Source organism: Canis lupus, chromosome 3, assembly GCF_011100685.1.
Source record: "Canis lupus familiaris isolate Mischka breed German Shepherd chromosome 3, alternate assembly UU_Cfam_GSD_1.0, whole genome shotgun sequence".
NCBI lineage: Eukaryota > Metazoa > Chordata > Mammalia > Carnivora > Canidae > Canis > Canis lupus.
In genome coordinates this window covers 11,475,378-11,491,938 of record NC_049224.1, presented here as the reverse complement: position 1 = coordinate 11,491,938, position 16,561 = coordinate 11,475,378, and the positions used below count along the sequence as shown (strand labels likewise).

The 16,561-nt window shown below is 45.9% G+C and overlaps 1 long non-coding RNA gene across 1 annotated transcript in view; it reads left to right on the top strand.

The window, feature by feature from the left end:
- The window catches only part of LOC119871074, a 246,458-nt gene extending 230,431 nt beyond the window's left edge, over positions 1-16,027 (top strand). The window contains exons 4-6 of the long non-coding RNA XR_005356620.1: positions 10,290-10,405; positions 13,264-13,339; positions 14,003-16,027. This is a non-coding gene — a long non-coding RNA (uncharacterized LOC119871074). The remainder of the gene's footprint in view (positions 1-10,289; positions 10,406-13,263; positions 13,340-14,002) is intronic.
- Positions 16,028-16,561: the final 534 nt, after the last annotated feature.

The window sequence follows — 16,561 nt, the reverse complement described above, 5'->3', positions numbered from 1 at the left end:
GATAGATAAGTATTATATACTTATCTGTATTATGATCTATATTATAGATAAATATAATAGATGATTAATGAATGATAATCTATTAACATTAATAATCTGATAATTAATAACCATCTATTATTTTGTAGGTATTGGACAGCAACAAAAACTTTATTTATAGAGTAGTTATAAAAAACTACCAAGCTTAGCACTCTTCTATGAAGCAGTAAAAAAAGTCACGGTTGTGATATAATGAAAATCTTTTAAAAAACCTAAAACAACTATGGCATCATTCACCTCAAAAATAGCATGGATTCTTATAGCTCTAAATTATAATATGAAGATGCAAACTGCATATTGTGAAACCAGACGTGGGAGGTAGATGATTGGAAACTTCCACGTGTTCTCCCAATTACCTGATATTCTCTGAACAAAGGACAGTAATAAAAGGTACTTAACACACACACACACACAAAAGGTACTTAACAGAAATCCTTTTCCTACTTGATTTAAAATGTCAAATTATTTTTTCACCCTTCTAATCAGGAACAGTCTCTGAAGAATCACAATAAAAGGAAAGAAGGGAGGAAGGGAGGGAAAGAAAGAAAGAAAGGAAAGAAAGGAAAGAAAGAAAGAAAGAAAGAAAGAAAGAAAGAAAGAAAGAAAGAAAGAAAGAAAGAAAGAAAGAGGAAGAAAGAGAGGAAGAAAGAAAGAGAAAGAGAGAGAGAAGGAAAGGAAAAAAAGGAAAGGAAAGGAAGAGGCTTCTGGGCAGCTCAGTCTACCTTTGGCTTAGGTCATGATCCCAAGGGTTGAGCCCCACGTGGGGCTCCCTGCTTAATGGAATCTGCTTCTCCCTCTCCCTCTGCCTCTCCATCCCCCCCCTCACCCCGCTGCTCATGCTCTCTCTCAAATAAATAAAATCTTAAAAAAAAAAAAAAAAGGGCAGGGGTGGGGGGCAGCCTGGGTGGCTCAGCGGTTTAACACTGCCTTCAACCTAGGGCCTGATCCTGGAGACCCAGGATCAAGTCCCACGCGGGGCTCCCAGCATGGAGCCTGCTTCTCCCTCTGCCTGTGTCTCTGCCTCTCTCTCTCTCTCTCTCTCTCTCTGTGTGTGTGTGTATGTGTCTCTCATGAATAAATAAATAAAATCTTAAAAAAAAAGGAAAGAAAGAAAAGTTGCATTTTATTATTTTTAAGAAAAAAAAAGAGAAAGATTGACTTGAGAACTTACTCATAATAAATCTATTCTGGCAGAAACCCAAACAGAAACTAGAAGTTTCACATTAGAAAATGGCATTTCATTGACATTTTGCTTGCCATCAGTCTTAACAGTTTAAGAAAAATCAGTGAGGTAAAATGGAGTGCCTTCCAAAGAAGTAGAGAAAAACCAAAAGATATGCCGAGGCTCAGATTCCTTGCAATAAGTGTTAGAAAGGCAAATTTGAGGGGATGATTCCATGACATGTTAAATTATCTCTTTCTCATAAATTTGAGCTATAGCATGCAACCAGCTTCTTGATTTCATTGTTGACTCAGTGGATTACCCAGTGTTGACCAGTTCCAGGATTCATGTCTGGAAGTAACCAGGTTCTGAGTATCGCAGGTATACACAGCCTGATATGTTTCTTAAGTTAGCTCTTGCAGGAAACCCTTGGAGGCATTTAGCATTTTGCCAGCTGGAAAAGAAAAGTGACCAAAAGCCCCTTGATTTTGGCTAAAATAGCTCTACCTATGAATTACTATTCAAGCCAATATGTAGGATATGTAATTTCTTCTGTGACAAGAGATGGGAGAAATTGAAATTGAACTACTGGGGAGACAATATTGCTAAAAAATACATACATAAATAAATAAAATTTAAAACTTTAAAAAGCCATTTCAGGAGAAAAAAAAAAAACAAGCCCAGAAAGTACTTAGAAACGTAAGATATCCTGATTGAGAGAAAACACTAAATAGAGTTTCATGCAAGTCCTTTATTTAGAAGCTAGTATTATTTAGCACTTTCATTAGAAGTTGAGAGTGAAGAAATTAATTGTAATCAAACTTATAAGTGATTGGAAGAATTGTGCTGGTTTTGAAAATTAAGATTAAAATAGAATATGAGCCTGAGAATTTGGGAGAAAGAGGTGAAAAACAATAAAAATGATTTATTCAATAAAGGAAAACAGTGATGTGGCTCACATAGAAAGCAGTGAGAACCACAAAAAAATAATGAGAACAGAACACAAAAGAACCTGAGAAAAATGAAAGATGTCAATAATGTGTCACCAACACAAAAATTCAATAATACATTTTATCCTTCATTAAGTATAGTGTTTAACACAATTAAGGAGTTTTATTTGCATTGCTCTGGTTTAGTACCAACTGAAGTTCATTCTAGGAGTATTATGTAATAAAAGAGACATTGATTGTAACATTTGGAAGAGAAGAATTAGTAGAAGGCTAGGAAAGAAATGCCTCCCATACAAAGGCTACAGGAATTTGTTAGTCAGACAAAAGACGGCAAAGTAAAAATGATAAAACTCTTAAATAATACATAAATAGAAAGTAGTACTCAGTGTGACGGCCAAGAGATTTTATAAGCAGAGACATGGGTCAGAATACTATATTCTTCAACTTCCTACTGTTCACAGGAAAGAGCATGACTCGGGAAGTTACCCCACCTTCTAAATTTCCTGATTTGTAGAATGCAGAAAATAATAATATCTAGGTTTGTAGGATCATTGTGAGAGTAAGTGAGACCATATATTAGTGAGAGCTTGCACCGGTTTCTGAGCCTCATTTCCATTATTAATTAAGAAAATTTAGTTATGGGGCACGTGAGTGGCACAATCCTTGAAGGATCCAACTCTTTGTTTCTGCTCAGGTGGTGACTTCAGGGTCCTGAGATCGAGCCCCATGTCGGGCTCTGCACTCAATGGGGAATCTGCTTGAGATTGGCTCTACCTGGGGATCCCTGGGTGGCACAGCGGTTTGGCGCCTGCCTTTGGCCCAGGGCGCGATCCTGAAGACCCAGGATCAAATCCCACGTCGGGCTCCCGGTGCATGGAGCCTGCTTCTCCCTCTGCCTGTGTCTCTGCCTCTCTCTCTCTCTCTCTCTCTGTGACTATCATAAATAAATAAAATTTTTTTTAAAAAAGAGAGAGATTGGCTCTACCTCTCCCTGACCCTCCCACTTGTGCTCACTCTCTCTCTCATAAATAAATAAACAAAAAATAAATTTTAAGAATATTTTCTTACATTTCACAAGTTCTTGCTACAGTTTGATCTAACTCTTTTTGTCTTTTGTGCCTTAAGTTGAACTTTTAAGATTTCTACATATAATGTATTCCTTCCTACCTAAAACTTCTATATCCTCACTGTCTTCTCATTCCTCATACATATAATTTGAAGTCTGCAATTTCCAGTCTCTTTCCCAAAAGGCAGCTACATTTCTTGTTACTTGCCTAACTACTTTGATCAAGTATTGGCTGCCTGGAATTTCATATGAAATGTGAGGCACTCCATGAGGGGTAGGACATTTGGTGAAAATCTAAATTGATGACCTCTAACACTATAACCAAATGTACCATTTCAAGTCTTTGATTGTATATAGTCATCAAAAAGATTTTCACATATCTTTAGGAGACTTTACTAAAGAAAGCTATGGTTTTCTCTAATTCTACTGCACACCTAAGTGCCCACAGGGGAGAGAACATGTGATACATATGAGAGGTGGGAATATGAAATCAATCCTGACGAGCACCCAGCAGTCTTTCGTGATTCATGAATCCTATCACCGAGACCCGCAATACTTCAAGTGTCAGACGAAGGAAAACTTGGCTCCAATTTCATTAAAATAGATCGTTCAGTAATACGAATGCTGTTAAAGATGAAAATGCTTGCATAAGAAAAAACATAATTCAGAGACTTCCTCTGCATTCTGAAATAAGATTGATTATTCAATCACATATTTTTACACGCAGTATGAGGATTTAGGGCTAGATATAGCAAATATCTTGAGGCAGACAAGAAAATATTGAAGAGATTTTCACGAGGAATTCTAACAGAAATCTTAAACCTAATAAATCCAAAACTGGACTCTTACTTTTCCCCCCAGATAAAATTTAACTTTACCTGAGCCCCCTGCTCCCACTCTTTTGCATCCAAAGAAATGGATAGGGGCACCTGGGTGGCTCAGTGGTTGAGCATCTGCCTTTGGCTCAGGTCAGGATCCAAGAGTCCTAAGATCGAGGCCCACATTGGGCTCCTGGCAGGGAACCTGCTTCTCCATCTGCCTTTGTCTCTGCCCCACTCTCTGTGTCTTTCATGAATAAATAAATAAAATCTTAAAAAAAAAAAAAAAAGAAGTGGATAACCACGAAGTACCACCTTGATGTCAAACATTCCAAAATTACCCACCTCCACCCTTCCTCAAGGACACGGATAAGAGCCCTCTTCATCCTTCCTCATGCCTCCCACAAGACAGCCTGATGACTCTCTTGCCTACCTGCGTCTCCCTCAAAGTCTCCCTCAAAGCCCCTTTCTATTTATTAATAATCTTTCTCCCTATTGCAACAGACTGAATAAAATCAGTTCTTTAATTGGTGCATTTTGTCTCTCAGACACCAAAACTCTGTTCCAACCCTTAGTTCAATTGATGCTAATCATTCTTGATGTTCCTCAACCCTTAGAGTCAGTCATCCCTGGCTCCTCTCTTGCTCTCAAACACCCTCATATGATCTATGAAGAAATCTTTTTTATTTGAACTCAAAACATATCCAGAATCTAGCCACTTCTGAACAACTTCTTCACTACCATTGCTGAGCCACTGTCATCTCTTCCATAGATTACTGAAATAACCATCCCATGGACTCTCAGCTTCCACCCTTGCCTAGCGGCTATCGTATATTCTCAACAAAACAACATGAGCAAACTCCTGAACTTCAGATAATGTCATGCTTACAGGTTCTCCAGAGGCTCCTAAATGGAGTCAGAATCCTTACAGTGGCCTAGAAGTTCTCTGCAACCCAGGACCCCATAATATCTCTGACTTCATATCTACCACTCTGCCCTGCTCACTCTGTTCTGGCAAACAAAACTGGCCTCATTTCTTTTTCTCGAATATGTCAAGCATGCTCCCACCTCAGGATCTTCGCCCTGGTTTTGCCTCTGCCTTGAGCTCCCTTCCTTCAGATGAGATACGTAGATCATTCGAATAACTTCTCCAAGTGTTTGCTCAAATGTCACTTACTCAGTGAAGCCCACCCTAGCCACCCCTTAAAATATTGGGCATACAAACCAGCCTTCCACATTCCACTATCATGTTCTATTTTTCCCCGAGTACTTTACTCCTCTAAATACACTCTACAATGTCTAGAATGTCTCTTCGTATTTATGTATACTCTCTCCTTCTCTCAGAGGGAGAAGCATTCTTATGTTTTATTCATTGGTGTATTTCTTAGTTCCTCACTCTTTTCTCTTTCATTGATATATCCCTAGTACCTAGAAGAGAGTTGGCACATAGCAAGGAGTTAAATAAATATTTGTTGAAAGATTGATTGGCCAGATAATCAACTCGACTAATTGAATGAGTAAGTAGACATAACAAGGCTAGCTATCTGTCTGTAGTAGTAATGAGTACAGTAATAAAGCTGCACACTGATTTCCTGGATTATTTTACATCATGACTCTGTCGGACTTTTGCCACGTCATGACCCCCAGTTCTCTTTCCAGGCTCTGAATGTGGTAGGAAACACTAGTATTACTGTGTATCTGGCACCACAGACACCCCTGATGCATTGCCATAGTCACATGGCCCCGAACAGTAAGGAAATGGCATGAGCTAAGTTGTGAATCAGGCAACTTTGTGTGTCCACAAATTAATTGTTCATGAATTCATTGGAAACTTAGAGGCCTCCCATTGAAGGAGTGTGTACCAAAACTTGTACTTCCGAGATCAAGCCATAGGCTACCGGGCATCCAATGAAGCCAAGAATTTTCATTCAAGTCCCCTGGTAAGAGCTGTACAGAGTAGCAGAGTGTGAATTGGGGAAATTAGAGACTCTAGCTCCCTGCCCTATTGAGGAGAGATTCTTGATCAGGCTAGAAGATGACCACAGGTTTTAATTAAAATTTCTAAGAATAATTCTTAAAAAAATAATAATAATAAGTATTTATTTAAGAGAGTGAGTGAGTAGAAAGGAGAGAGCGAATCTGAAGAAAACTCCATGCTGAGCTCAGAGCAGGATGGGGAGCTCAATCCCACGATTGGGAAATCATGACCTGAGCCCAAACCAAGGGTCAGATACATAACTGAATGAGCCACCGAGGTGCCCCTCTAAAAATAATTCTTAAGGTTTTTTTTTTTTTTTCCAACCAGTTCATTTTCAATTCACCTATTAATGACACCAATTTGATTTCTCAGTGGCTCAAAAACTTTAGGATGAATCTGTGGGCATTCTAACAAAGACTGTCCAGTAAATAATGCAGAACAATGAAGTCCAAAGGATACAGCTGGAGCTTAGAATAAGACTCAGTTTAAAATCTGTACCAACTACTTATTATGTATCTTTGGGCATGTTTTTAAATCTTTTAACTTAAATTTCCTCCTCTAGAAAATGAGAACAATAATTAATCTGTGCTTCAGAGAAAGGTTGTAGGGATGCAGTTAGATCTCCAGGGAGCCAGATACCCGGTGTCAATCCTATTCATAATTAAAGAAATGCTCCCTCTGTTTTGTTTTGCTTTGTTCTGTTTTGTTTAAAGATTTTACTTATTTATTTTAGAGACAGATAGCGGGAGTAAAGGTTGGAGCAGAGGGAAGAGGAGAGAGAGAATCCCAAGCCGACTTCACGCTGAGCGTGGACCCTGATGTGGGGCTCGATCCAAGGACCCTAAGGTCACAACCTAAGCTGAAATCAAGAGTCGGACACTTAACCGACTAAACCATCCAACCTCTACCTCTTTTTTTTTTTTTTTTAATCTTTCTGAGGTTTGGGACCAACCAAGAAGTCTCCCCTATTCAAATGCCAACTGAGAATTTAAAAACTCTGCTTAAATTGCTAAAAATTCTCCCAGGTGAAGGTACTCTCTCTGCTTTAGGTTTTTCTGTTCCTTGAACACTCCAAGACTGGTCATGCCTTGAGATTTTGACCTCTGCCTGGAACCCTTTGCCCCTTTTCCTTCTGGGCCTTCATGGCGGGTGTGCGGTATCTCAGAGAGCCCTTCCACTAATGGTGGCTTCTTTTCGGCCTTATTACTCTCTGTCACAGCACCCTATTCCTTAAACTCTGTAGCATTATTAAAGTTATTTCTGTTTGTTAACTTTTAACCTCTTTATTCTTCCACCACCACCAGAATGCACATTCTTAAGGGCCTTGTCTGAATTGTTTACAGCAGTATCCCCAGGATTTAGAAGATTGCAAGGCTCATTAGTGAGTACTCAAAAATGGGTTGATCAATGAAAAAATTAGAAGGCAGGATTTGTATCTAGTCAGTATCAGATCCTTTCTTTAACAAGGAGCAAGTATCCTGGATGCTGATTGCTTAACCAGGGGGTCTGGGGCATGCATCTCCTCTCCCCCATGGACCCCACCCCAGGGCACAGGGGACAGGGAAGCTTCTTCTAATTCACATAGAGCCCTACATCGCTCATCCATTCCTCACATTCCTTGTTGATGGACAGTCCCAGCTGGGACAGCTGAAGAGTCATTAACTACTACTCAACAGCAAGAACCTGACCCCTGAGGATCCTTTCCTACTCCCAAACTAGCCTCTTCTTCTGAAACGAATCCCACTCCTGAATTCAGTCAGATTCATTTCATTCAAGCTTCTGACAAACATGCAGTTTTCATCCCTGGGTTCATTCTCGGGCTTGAGTCTAGCCTTGCTTCTGGCACAAACACTACCCAAGCCTCTTTATGTGGCTTGGACAATTTGAAATGATGGAATGATGAAATATGAGAACAGAAGGAGGGGAAGACTTATTATTTTTGTACTCGTGATTATTTGAACAGATTCCTTTGGTCTCGTTATTGTTCCAATTTATTAAATTGAATTAAAATGTATATTTTTGGAACCTTCCCTAATATTAGTGAAGCATAAACATAATCATCTATTATATTAGAACACAGCAATTAAAATTCTTAATTGGTAGTATTAACTATCAGGATAGAGGGTATCCAATTTCCCATAAATCTTAAATTTCATGGAATTTCAAGGATAGTAGTGTATTCTACCCTGTAATATTTTCATAATGTTTTTGCCACTATGTATACAAGTGAGCATCTGGATAGAGATTTTGCCTCTAAAAGAAACTATAAATTACCATGGTAGGTCTAAACTGGTTCATAGAAGAATAACTTTGCAGTTATTTACCTCTCTAAAAAGATAATTCTCCAACTTCTGGAAGTTTGTTTTTTATAGAGCAAATGTAATGTAAAAGAGTGGATATATACTTTGCCTCTTACAACTTATATTACAAGACCTAGAGAAGATACTGTGTGTGTGTATAATGACTGCAACCGAAATAATCAACAAATACAATAGGGAAAAGGCCAATCCCTGCAGTTTCGTGTTCTACTATTTTACACTGAGTGGCCAAAAGGTTCACGATGAAAGATTTTCTAATAGCAAGCAGACAAAAAACTATGGCTTTTATCCTGACACTTCAAGGAGATTATGGTCCATTTTTTATTGTATTTTGACTTGAATATTGACTTTATTATTTTAATATGCATTTATTTACCTATTTTATTGTGTACATATGTAGGAATACTTTAGTACTGCAGGATTTCTCTAGCAAACTAGGCTTACATCGCTGACAGAATGAAATAGTTTTCATATTTTGATATTCTCTTGTTTATTTATTTTCTTTGTTCAATAGCTATGTGTCCAGAGATTGCATTTTTAAAATTTGCAATTTACCAGAATTCTTTACCTTAACCATCACATGAACTGATAGTTCAAGACAGCAACCTTACATCTTTGTATAGAGGGGAAAAGTACAGCAAATTTTCATCCTTTTAAAAGTAGAAGTAGGTCTTGGATCCTTTATGATGTTACTCAATTTAAACAATGACCCTCTAAAATAAAAGAGGTCTTGATGAACTTCAATAGCATTTACCTAAATAAGCTATTTTTATGAATCCCTTGTAGAAAGTAGCATTTCTCCTAGCATTCTTTTATAAATGAATATTCTATTTCTTCCCAAGCTTACTCTAAGTACTATTAATATTTAAAATAGTATATTAGGGACACCTGGGTGGCTCAACAGTTGAGCGGCTGCCTTCCGCTCAGGGCGTGACCCCGGAGTCCCTGTATCCAGTCCTGCATCGGGCTTCCTATGGGGAGCCTGCTTCTCCCTCTGTCTGTGTCTCTGTCTCTCTCTCTGTCTCTCATGAATAAATAAAATCTTTAAAAAAATAAATAATAAATAAAATAGTGTAATTTATTAGCAGTAATTTTGAATCTCAAACATTATAAGTACATAAAGGAATTGTCAAATTGTGAATCAATCTGAAACTAGAGAAGAATTTCAACAAAATATACAAGTAAACCAAAATAAGAAATACTAGAAAACAGATTCGTATCTTACTTGATAATTGAGATGACTCCCCCCAAATTGCAAAAGGAAAAATTTAGAAACATCAAAAGTAAGCAAACTATGTATGTAAGACCTTAACAACTGGAAAGTTGGATGTATACATTAGCTGAACATTTTGAAAACTGAAGTTCTATCACATTTAAGTGGAAATTCAGAAGATGGTACAAATACACGTTGCATCATCAGAAGACTCTTAACAGTCAACAGACAAAAACTAAATCGATTTTACTGAAAAGTGATTTCTTGTCCCTTTTCTATTGCCATCTTTGGATTATATTGGTTGGTATGAGAAAAAAAGAAAGATTAAAGAGAGATAAGAGAAAAAAGTAGTGGAGCATTGAGCAAGATGAAGAATTTTGGAAGAAAAAAATTAGCTACGTCCTTTCACTAATGCAACATCCACGTTCCAATTAGAACAGTTTTTAGCATGTATGAATGGGACTGTGGGCAGGGGTAGGGTGAGGGAAGGTGGGGTACTAATACAAATGAAAGCAACCAAATTAGATAAGCTCAAAGTATCTTTCCACCGCTACTGTCTAAAAAAACCTTTTTCCCTTAATGAAAGTATGCTTGAGTTCCCTTTAATGGATAATTTTTTAAAGTGTGCATTGCTATGAAAGCTAAGCAATTCTGAAATTCTTGGTGACATTGAAGAAGCAAGAGATTTGTTGCTTAAGGATTAAGACTTCATTGTGAAATTTCACCCTTTTTGTCTTGGTTTCAGAAAAGATCCCAAGAAAACACACAGCCCGGGTTGCCCAGAGGAAGAGCTAAGTCTACAGGTTCCAAACTGGATAGGGAATCAAAAATCCTGGGAAGTATCATGAGGCTGAGGAAAAGGTAACTGTATTGATTTAATGAATGCATTTACACGATGATTGATAAGTTAGCATCCAGGTTCCACTGCCTAATATTTATGGGAAGGGGTGGAAGAAGGGGATTGTGACTCTTTCTGTGATGTCCAGGGCCAGTTTAGCAGAGAAGTGCTGGAGGACTGGGTCTGCTTTAGGAAATGGATCACTGGGCTTGCTTTGAACTCTTGTTCACCACTACTTTTCGAGTCAGCTTGTCTTTGTGTTGGTAGAAGGAAAAAAACAAAAACAAAAAAAGAAAAACCTAAGACTGGCCTTTAGGTTCTAAATCAAAGTTCTGCTCTTCTGATTGCTGGTGTGGCTTTTCAAAGGCAAAGCAAGTGGGGGCATTAAAATTCCTTGTTTCAAAAAAAAAAAAAAAAAAAATTCCTTGTTTCTGTCGACCAGGAGCTGGGGGGCTTTGGTTTTGGTTTGAGTTTTGGTTTTGCGGTTTTTGTTTTTGTTTTTGTTTTTTATTCTAAGTACGAAGATAAGGATTTTTCAATGTATTTTAGATTTACCTTAAAACATCCCCAATATTTTTTTTTTCCAATTTGGCACTTGGAGAGGACAAAGCAAGGTGAGAAAGCACTTTAACAGGGAATCTATAGAGGGTGAAAGGAGGCGTCCCTTGTCACCTAATTTCAGAGCCAGAAGGAACCAGACCACTGCCCTTAGCACACTCTTTCTTGGTAGTGACCCCTAAGTTCAAAAACATTAAATCGGTTGCCCCAGAGTCCTGCTCGGAAAGTCAGGACGAGCCCCTTCCCACCCCGGATTGGCACTCGGTCCTCTTTACGCTGCCCTATGCCGCCTCTAGCGTTAGGTCGGGAAATTACTAGGAGGAGTGGGGACCGAAGGGAAGAAAAGAGATGGAGAGGGTCAAAGATACTTCCAAGGAGCCAAAAAAGAAAAAAAAAAAAAAAAAGTGTAATACCTAAGGCAAGATGCCTGAACCTTTCCCTGGACACACACACACACACACACACACACACACACACACACACACACACACCGGGAGCTCCCGCTGAATACCTGTGATGCTCACGTCCAACTCTGGAAGCTGAGCCTATGGGGGAGAAAGCTAACTGCTCCCCTCTTGCTCGCCACACCTTCTGCTCTGATTCAAGTGACTGTCGTTCCTCCAGCATGTCGCGGGCTTGCTCCTCGTGACACACGTCCTCACCCAGGTCTTAGATGTCTCTTTCAATCCCCCCCGCACCCCCCCCCCGCCCCCCGCAACTCGCAAATCGTTACGCTGGGCACGGGTCGGCCGTCAGCCTCCACGCTGGCCCCCGAGGCGGACAGGGAGGACCCCGGGATTCCCTATTTCAGCGACAGTGCAGAGCCGGTGCCCGCCGCGAACACCGGGGAGACCCCCAGAGGTCACTTACGGGGGGGAGGGGGCGCCCTTCGTGGCCGCTGGTGCACAGCGGGCGAAAGGCGTGCAAAGGCGCGGGGGCGGGGTGGGCCGCCTCTGTGCAGGTGCCGAGGCGCGGAGCGCGGGGAGCCCCCCACCCCCACCCCCGGGGGGCCGGGACGCGGCCGCTGCGGCGGGAGCGCACAGGGCGGGGTGGCGCTGGCCGCGTGCGGGGCTCTTGGTGCGGGACGCGGGGTGACGAGGTGGGGAGAACCCCGGAACCGAGCGCGATCCGGGGGGCGCCGACAGGGGGCGGCGTCGGGGCTCCGAGACCCGGGCGGGGAGAGCGGGAGGGACCGGGCGGCGGGGGCGCGCTCGGCGGGCGCGGGGCGGGGCGTGGGGCGGCCCGGGGGCCGGGCCCCGCCGCGGGGAGACGCGCGGCCGCCGCGCTGCCCTCCCCGGGCCCCCGCCGCGGGGCTTGCGGCTTATTTTCCCAGCTGGCAGGCGTCGCGCTGCAGACAAGGGAATGCCTGTGGTGAGCTGTTTATTTTGTCGGAGTTTGCGGTGGGCCGGGGACGTGGGGGGCGGGCGGCGGGCGGGCCGGGTTTGCGCAGGTCGCGGTCCACCTGTGTGGCATCCATCCGCCGGCCTCGGGGCGGCGGGGCCCGGGGTGAGCAGCTCCCCCGCGCTCGCGGGGGCCTCCCCTTTGCCGCCCCTCGCAGACCTGGAACCACGTTGACCGTCGGCTCCTGGAAGGGGCTGGCCCGCAGCCCGCCCTCCGCCGCCGGCCCCTCCCGAGCGCCGCGGGCCCGGCTGGGGCGGGGGACGGCAGGCAGCGCCCGCGCACCCCCGGGGACCCTGCCCCGTTGCTTGAGGATGGGAGAGCTGAGGACTGGAGCCGAGGGGCGCTCTTGAAACTAGTGGCAACTTGCAGGGCTCCTTCTGCCGTGCAGGCGTGACCGGTCTGCAGAGCACCCCAAAGTGGGATCCAGATGGGCCGGAGTTTCCCTGACTTGAGGCTGGGGGGTGTAGGGGGGCCCTAAGCGGTTGGCTCCCGGGGGAGTCCGGAGGACCCCACACCCTCCCCCCCCCCCCCCCCCCCCCCCGCAGGGCTGATGACAGTCACCACCGCGGCTGCGTTTGCCTGGAAGAAAAGCCTAAATACATTAGCGAGCTGGTAAAGCTTTTAAGGCCTTCTCGGGAGTGAGTGGCTGGCTAATGAGAGGTTAATTTTGTTTGGAAGAGAAGGCTGCGCTGGTTTCCTGAGATAAATGGACAGGAAGCGCATTACCTCCGCGCGCTGGCAAGCGGCTCCCAAATGCTTTTTGCACCTGCCGCTCTGAGCGGTGCGATCCGCTGCGGCGCCCGCGGGGATCGGGGGGCGCAGCCGGGGGTGCTCGGGGGATGAGCCCCGCTCCCGCCCCGCGCCCTCTCCCGCCCGGGGCGCCGCGCTCACTGCGGGCTCTGGGGTCTTCTCTCGCACCCAGGTCCTGCGTGCTCCAGAGTTCGGGGGCCCCCTGATCCCGCCCAGCCCCCTCCAGGAGCGGAAGGGTTAAGCATGATGTAAGTACGATCCGCTAGCTGCTCGCTGCGGGGCTGTGGGACTCCGGGCGGCTTCAGCCCCCGCTTTGCGTGCACCCTGGGCCGGGGGACAGCGAGGGCGCCCCGAGAGGGGGCTGCACACACCGCAACCGCGGTCTGAGTCCTCGCTCTCCTGCCCTAGGGCGATCTAGGGGGACCGTCGCGTTAGATTCCTGGAAAGGGGAGATGTGTTAACAGGGAACTAAAGACGGCGCGTATAGGGTCAGCGAAAGAAACCTCTAAGTCTTCTTTAGATGCCTTTCATGTTGCGGGCGTGCGTTTTAATTCTGTTCATTCGCACGTTCAGACCATGGGATGCTCTGCCGTGTGTCCCCTAATTGTGATGCTCTGGCCTCACCTTTTCTCCCGGAAAACAAAGATGAAGGGAGGAAGAGTACAAGTGGCAGGAAATAGGGTGATCTTGTGAGTTGGGCAAGCTGTCACTTCACGATTTTTTCTTCCAGATTAAAACGTAAAACTTTTATAAGTCATTGATTTTATTGGGGTGGGGAGGGGAATCCCCAGATTTTTCGTTATAGCATCTTAAAATCCTCCTCACTTGCAGCATTCGAGCTGGGGATGGGGGTGGGGGGGGGGGCGGTGGATGCGCTATGAGCGACCATTCGCGACGCTCTTGCTCTCCAGGCCGATTCAGGATCTTGCTAACAGTCCGAATTTGCCCTGTGAGTGTGTCGAGTGACCTGAAGTCTTGAAAACAGGAACCACCTTGCGGTTTAATTGTGAAAATTAACATTTTTACTCTAGCCGGCCGAACACTTATGTGGTAATAAAAAATGAATTGTTAGGCTTATAAATCTTGAGCTTGTCAAATTTTACAACAGATGAGCAATAAAGCACCTTCGGGGGAAAAAAATTGAAGTTTTCCCTCTAAAGAATAGTACCCTGTCGATACCAGAATCTGCAGTGACTCGAGGACGCCCTCTATTGATAAGATAATTTAGAGCACCGTGTATTTTAAGGAACAGGATAGGAGGTGGGGGAGAAGTAGCAGGGGGAGAAATGATGGAAAGTAATGACAGCGAAAAGAGCCCAACTAAAGTGAATTTGATCCTTAACTTTCGGTGATGTGTTTTGAAGTATGGTCGTGGTGGCATGCTTCTTTTATAGGTGTCGAATTAAATCTAGGGTTAGGGAAAAGGAAACACCTTACTCTTTGTTAGAAAAAGAGCCGGAAGAACGGTTTAGATTTGGTGATTTTTGAAAAGATGTCTACCAGGATTTCACTGACTTTAGTTCATCGATTCATGTAGTCGTTGCAAGAGAGTCGGTGTTGGGTGTCGCGCTATTCACTCCCCAGTACTACCTAAAAGTCGTATCAGATAACTCGGCCGGCAAAAAGTCATTTCTCCAGGCAACTCTGAAGCTATTATTAAGCATATTTATGGATATACCCAGGGCCTGGATTGTATCTTGGGCAGTGAAAGGTGTGTTTACCACTTGAGTCATCATAGTATGTAATAGGTAAGTAAAGAAAAGTTACAGTAAAAATAGATAGGCATCCTTCATTAGGGACCTAGTGGTTTGCACAGTTCATAATGTGTCTAATGAGTGAGGCCGAGTGATCGAAGGTTTGCCCTCAATTATCCTCGTCCATTGATTAGCACATTGTAACATGTGGACTATCAATGTGTCCGTGGCTGATACGAAATTACAAAGCAGGGATTATGAGCAGTGAAGGGGTGCAGTTGCGAGCTGCAGTTTGGCTGTAAGTGAATTAAAAACTGCAGCCCTGAGCCCCTTGGAGGAATGGCCAGGGCAGGCGAAGCCGCTCCCGGGCCTCTGAAGCCATTCCTGAGATTAGATACCACTTCACACCTACTGATAACAAATTGGAACCTATCATCGACCTCGCAACGGGCTTTCCTGTGACTGCACTCGGCAGCCTCCTTGCTGGCACACAATTGGGTTCCCCCCCCCCCTTAGTTCTGGATCCGACCAAGGGGCAAAAGTAGAAAGTGACCTGCTAAGAGAACTCGGAAGATTTGTGGGAAAGCCACCGAGCAACCAGAAGTGATGGCCTGATTACTCCACACTGCATTAAAAACTCACCATCCTCATTAATCTAATTACACTGTAACCGAACACGTTGAAGTTCGCCCCCTCTCAGACTCCTCCCCGCCGCTTTCAGGAAGGGAAATGTCAGAGGAACAATAACGCCGGGGCCTCGCACAGCTGCCAGCGGATTCCGCCGGGAGCTGGGGGGCGGGGGGGGGGTTCCCGGCCCCTCCGGCCTGCGCGGGACCGCGGGTCACGTTGGGGTCTCCAGCGCGGCGGGCTGCCAGCCCTACCGAGCGTCCGGGGAAGGCTCGGGACGCGGTTCCGCAGGTGGGATTGGCTGCGGAGGGACCTGCGGCTCGGAGCCGGAGCCGGAGCCGGAGCCGGGGCGGGGGGAACCTAAGGCACCCACACACCTTAGGGGGCGGTGGAACCCAATCACATTAATTGGAAGAGAGGTCCAAGACCGGTTCCCTCGTGACGCCGAGACAGAGTGGCCGTCGCCGGTTTCTGCAGCGCACGGGGAACCGGGAGCTCGCGGCGGCGACGAGGAGGAGGCTGGGCCCGGGCGCCGCGGACCGCACTCCGCCTGCGGACGCGGAACTCGCAGTACAATGAGCCAGCGGAGGGCGGGAGGAGGTGCGGGGGGCGGGCGCTCGGGGCCCCGCGAGGGGCGGGCCGGGCCCCCGCGGCCCCGCGCTCGCAGCCAATGGGGCGGGGGGGCGGGGCCTGTCCGGGGGCGGGGCCGGCGCGGATTGGCGCGCGTCGGGGTGGGCGGGGCGGCAGTGCGGGGCCGAGATTGATTGACCGCGGGGCGGCCGCACGCAGACCTCGGGGCCGCCCGCGGCTGCTCGCTGGGGCTGGGCGCGCCGCCAGTCGGTCCACGCCCGCCGAGCCCACGCTGGCCGGGACCGGGGCGCCCGCGCTTTCGGGGCCGGGCCCGGCGCGCAGCTCACCGTCTTTGTGTCTTCTCTCCCGCCCTCTCTGCCCCGCCCGCCGCGATGCCGCTGCGCCCCGCCGCCGCCGCCGCCGCCTCCGCCTCCGCCTCGCTCCGCCCGCGGCGCGCTTCCCGCTGCGGCGGTGGCGGCGGCCCGAACCCGACGCGGGCCTGAAGGAGGAAGAAGAGGAAGCGAGGCGCGTCCCCCGGCCCATGCCGCAGCCACGGCCGCGACCCCGCCACGGCGCCCG